Source organism: Rhipicephalus sanguineus, chromosome 10, assembly GCF_013339695.2.
Source record: "Rhipicephalus sanguineus isolate Rsan-2018 chromosome 10, BIME_Rsan_1.4, whole genome shotgun sequence".
Lineage (NCBI taxonomy): Eukaryota > Metazoa > Arthropoda > Arachnida > Ixodida > Ixodidae > Rhipicephalus > Rhipicephalus sanguineus.
The window spans coordinates 45,409,924-45,415,923 of NC_051185.1; positions in this window are offsets into that span (position 1 = coordinate 45,409,924).

The window sequence follows — 6,000 nt, forward strand, 5'->3', positions numbered from 1 at the left end:
CTATGTATGGGTGCTCGCATGATCGCCTCCTTAACTTGGTGTATACCAAAATTGGCATAGGAGGATAAGAGGATTTGACAAATATGACTGTCGGGTCATAACATGAATAACGTGAAAATTTTATCGAGTACGTCGTCAAACCCTTTCCTCCAGACACGCGTGGCACATACCCGTTCACCACGGGCCGCGGTGTACGGGTATGCGCCACAATTGATTGACGATTTATATTTACCCAGTAACGGCGTGAACAGACAATGCCAATTTGAATGCGTGAGCGTTAAGAAAAACCGACATCGGCAGCACTGACCCGACGAAAGAAAGAACAAAAATTAGGATCCCAGTAGGAATTGAAACCAAGCATTCTGCATGGCAATCAGGTTTTCTACCACAGAGCAACGCCAGGTCTATAGGCTGGTTTGGAAATACAGTAATGTCTGTGCAACGTCGATTGTGGTTGTGGTGCTGGCTATCTAATTTTACAAGAAAGCAATAAACACTACATATGTACTCCTATGATACAGGCGTCATATCAGATTAACGTCTGTGTTGGCTCCGCTTTTATAACACCCTAATAAACATTACATTTGTATTCCTATGATTCAGCAAGCCATATTGAAGCATTGCTCGACCCCGGAAGAATGCATTGACGAATGTTACGTATGATATTCAAATGATTACATCACAAAGTGCACTTAGTTTCGATAGTACTGACGTGTGTACTCTAACGTGACGGCTGACGTTACTTCGTACCATAAGATACTCTTTAAACGCCAGTGTTGTCGACGTGCCTGGTAAGCCCACTATGTGCACACAGCTACTACACTTACAAAAACACGTCGATCCACCTCGTAACACTTGGCTCACAGCCATAAAATGCAGCATAGAAGTACTCGCTGACTGTTTCGCATGAAATCGATTCCCACAACGCGTGGGGTTTGCCGAACTTTATAGTACATTCTTATGAAAATTCTTCACTCACTCTGGAATTCGTCTATTTCAGTACATTTCGAAGAAATACTGTCGTTCATTCCCGAACTATTTGTTTTATCTGTCGTCTTACTGTAAGGTTCAAGGCCAATCCTCCGTAGTGGGTAAGCGCCATGCACAAGCAGGAAGCAACCACGCAGACTGATTTGCATCTTCTCACTAAGGAACAACCTACCTCATCACCCGACACGAAAGGCCCGATGTCTCCGTCGTAGTCAACGCCTCAGTGAGTGAGAAACGTTCACGGGATAGAGATAACACACAACTGGAAGTGTTGTATGGCTTTCGCATTGCCTATACCTTCAGCTTATACCATGCGATATCATTTAAGCCTTACGTTCTCCAAACTACGCTTAGGCTCTCGCGATATCTTCAGGAATGGCGCTCACCTAAGTTGCCCAGACGCTCGCTTTCTATGAACAATGGAATGATTTACCATTGACGTTCGCGTAAAACCTGGACTTTAACTGAGCGCGGTTAATCTCGATAGAACAACCATAACGCAACAGTTCATAATGAATGGGGTAACAGTAACACATTGTGCAGTATTCCACGAGGTCATAATTGGCATGAACTCCCGTAGTTGGCCGAATTTTACTAAACGATTTCACGCGAAACTGGAATGCGTTTACCGAGAGTCAAGCATGGCAGACACTTTGGGTAATTTAAATTGAAGCTCATCCTTGACACAAAAGGCGGGGCAACTGTCATTCACCATAATATGACGTCGTTATGCTCGGTAAGGATTTCTGACGTTGTGTAGCTGAAATTCTGTGTATAGCGATGTTTCTTAATATAGAAAGACAAGTTCTGTGCTCGTTTTCTGACATTATTCCTCTTGCCTACCTTCAAGGTTGTCAGATGCGGCAATTGCATAACTGCACCATGCAAATGTATGTTCCAGTAAGGATGCAACAATCGTCTGTTTGCTAAACTAAAAATTTGCCATATATAGAAACAGTAACTTTGCAAGAATTAATCGTCATAATCTGCAGTTAATCTCGAGGCCTGATGTAATATTTGTGAAGAAAACGACTTAATGGCAATGGGATCATAAAAAAAAACAGAAAATTTAGTAAGTCTGACGTGCGTTTCGCGGGAACTTGTTATACATGGTGTTTCAACAAATCTGTCCGAAAATCGTCAAAAATAAGGAAAAACATCTTTCTACGCTGCCTTCATAATTACCTGTTCTTTGACGACAGGCACCTTAAGATGAGTAGAGCTATCATTTACGACAGTGAATAGATAAATTAAGTTAATTATCTCCTTAATTAGTCGAGACAGGCGGTAGGGTCAAAAGGGAAAATTGCAGCCCTTCCTATTAAGAGCCTGTTGCCGTTTTCCGATTTAGCAATAGCAGCCGCTGGCACTTATAATAAAATCTGACCAATTTTGCCGGCGAAGCCGCAACCGAAATTCAGAATAGCGCATTTATCATATTCTTCTGAGACGTCCATAATGAGCGAGCGTCGTTATACTAAACATCGATCGACCTCGCTTCGTGGTTGTACGGGTTTGTTTTGCGATTAGAGCGCGTACGACGCACGTACGTTAACAAACGCAGAACTAACACTACTGCAATTGCCGTCGTGAACAGGGACGTCATTCAGGTCGTCTCCCAGAGTCGCTAGTCAGAAGTTTGGTTTTGGTCTCGCCGGCGAATTTAGCGGAATTTCATTGCTCCGCAGTAATTACCAGAAGGCGAGTTTTTGAATTCTCAAAACTCCAATGGCCTCTTCGCAGGAAGGACAGCAATGCTTCCATTTGACCCGACCACCTGTCTCAGCTAAATAAAAGGTAAATAAACTAATTTTATTTATTTGCTGTCGTAATTACTGCGTCTATACTCCGTTTCATACATCAGGTGCAACGCTACGGAAGCTAGCGATACTTCTTGCTGTAGATGCGTTCGCACTAAGAAATAGTACAGTGAATTTACCACCCGTAATGTGTTTTTTTTCGTTCATGGGCTGTGTAATAAAACAAGGTGATTTGTGTCCAAGGAATAAACGAACCCCGTTATTTACACTGTTGTCGATAGTTTGTTATGGATCGCTCAGCGTCTCTTTCTTTTTTTTTGTGTCATGGCCTCCGCGATTAGCACTGGCAGTGCGCAGCCGGAACTGATCGCGGAGGCCAAGCAGAAGACAGGCGGATTTACACATTTTGCTGGCCGAACTTCTTGCTTAGCTTCCACAGCGTTGCACCTGATGTGTGAAACGGAGTATAGTTACGTTAAAGTTTCTCTCACAACAGTAAATGTTATTATGAAGGCAGCGAGCAAATATAACATTTCCCTTATTTTAACACGAAAGTGTTTTATACCGGAGTCCAGCAAGACTTTCATGACGTATTTTCGTCACGGAAATACGTCAGCAAAATGAACGCAATCAGATGGCAAAGAAAAAAAAAGAAAGTTCCGTTGACAGAAGTCGAACCCATGACCTCTCGGTCCGCGACAATGGCTGGCGGGCGTTTGGCCCACTGAGCTACCGCCAAAGATGTTTTTCTTTTTTATTGCCTATGTACATGCATACAGCAGTGACAAGCAAATATATACTGAACAAAGAACAAAAAAAAGAAAGACATTACGGAGTCTACATGAACGCGCCTTTTATCTTTCACACTTTCCTCTGGCAGTGCTCTTGGATGGATGGATGGAGGGATGGATGCTATGAGTGTCTCCTTTATAACGGGGTGGCGACATATGTGCCCCCAGACACAAAAAAAAACGCGCCGTTGCTACGACCGTCCCGTTCGGCGCGTTTTCAAGAGAAGTGTAATTTCGTCAACGCTTTAACAAACCGCAGGTGGCTTATTTAACCCAAGGCTCGCTCATAGCATCCATCCATATCAAAATTACACGTGATGTCGCCCTACGGGCAACCATGTTGGGATGCGAAAGCATCGCGGGGAGAAGGGGGAGGGGGCGCATTGAATTCCCGTTTCTCTTATGTGACTTATGAGACGGTGGTTGTCGAGGCGTTTGAATTACCGCTTGCCGACGCTGACCTTTATGTTCGGCTTCCCGAGCCTTCCTCTGCTACGCGGTGGTGGCGCTGCCGCTGCAACTAGCGCCGACGTTTACGTTGTCGCACACCGTTGCACAGAGAGAGAATGACGGAAGCACAGCGAACGCGCGCTTTCGAAGCTTCGCAGCTTCGAGATTCGCTTGCCGGTGTTGCCGTTTACATTCAGCTTCGCGAGCGTCCATAGCGCAGTTGCGTAGGAGAGTGCAACGCTTGCCGGCGTTTCCCTTTACGTTCAGCTTCGCGAACGTCCATAGCGCGTTGCGAAGGAGAGTGCAACGGGAGCGAGCGCGTGCCGCATTATATCATTATATACGAGCGCACAGCTGTGGCCGAGAGACAGAAACAGAAGAGGATGAAGGAGGAGGAGGAGGAGAGGTGGAGGCAGCGCTCACGCCACCTCCTCCCACCTCCTCGTGCTCACACTAGGAGCGGGGGAGAGTTGGCGCATGCGCAGTATGGGAGCGGACGCCGCAGAACGGACACTGCCCTGAGCATAAGATGCTTTTGCATCTAAAAAGTAGCTCTCCAACATTCCCCTGGCTGTCGCACCGCATTCCCCGCTCGCCCTGTGAGAATTAACGGCCAGCCTAGAGGGAAGACACGACGCGCGTTGAATTTCTCTTCGCGCTCACGACGCTTTGAAGGAGTGCATATTGAGTATCAGTTGCATATTTGCACTATACACTCCTTGCAGTTGCAAGGAGTGCATATTGAGTATCAACCGGTGGCGGTTGTGCGGCGTGACCACCCTTACTGCTCATGCACAGACGCTCTCCACATACCTCCTCTCCACACACCTCCTCCCCTTCCCCCTTTCCCGCTTTCCACTTTATTATGTGCTTGTCGATGCCATCTTTGCGCAGGATTCACCATATGCGGTGTTGACGTATACGTTAAGAACTTCACCTACCGCAAGGGTTAATCATGATCATGGGCGTTAGTCGTCGGTACGGAGATGTGTCACTAGGCGTCAACGTGAGTGCGTCCACACCAAGTGGTGCTGTATCTGCCAAACAATAGTAGGCATTGTACAATCTCTCATATACCAATGCACTATAAACAATCAACTACTTCTGTGACGACAGGTTTTACTTTCGCGTTATACCGATTCCAATGATGGAGGAATCAGCCATTTTGTTGATGATTTTCGGACGCATTTCTTGAAACACCATGTATAGTCAAGTATATCTCAGGCCATACCGCAATTTTTTAGGAAGATTGGATATTATAGGTCTCATTTCACTGGACCAAAATTAGGCTACGCGGTAAATCTCAGATAGCATTCATTTATCGCTTTCGCGTAGGGAGCTAACATCGATAAACTCAGGAAACGGGGATTAGTAGCGTTGCGCACATCGGTTTTTTGCAGGAGTGACACCCCGCGACGTCCAGCAGAGTGACCGAGCAACGCCATGGATACCTTGAATGAGGATGTCGTGGTCCACTTTGTAGAGTGCGCAGCTGCAGAAAACCGAACGTGTCAAATCGTAGACGAGATATCAATCCTGAACAAGCTACTCCTTGGCTCGATGAGTGAACTGCGAGAATGCCCAGGCGCATCTGGCCAGCTGCACCTAGAACACAACACTGACAGCAGACCAACGATTCAAAATTTTGATGCATTGCATCTGCCGCTGTATCCGGAGCTTCTCGGATCGTTGCTCGAAACCCATCGCTGCATTTCATCGGCACATATTTTGCCATCGCTAGACCACTACACCGGCCGGGCCATTCTGGAGGCCCTTCGTCACAATTCCGGAATCAAGACGTTGCGTTTGGGCTTATATGAAGCGTGGGCCTTGGAGCTTGCTTTCGGAGTGATACCTTATCTGACTAATGTCGTAGATCTTCAATGCAGCTTGAGCAGGACATTCTCGGAACCTCTCTGAGTCCTTTGTGGCCGCGTTGTCAGATCTTCTGCTGAATTCATCGTGCCTGGAAACGCTACGTTTCTTCGGTTTCCAGCTGCAAACGCGAG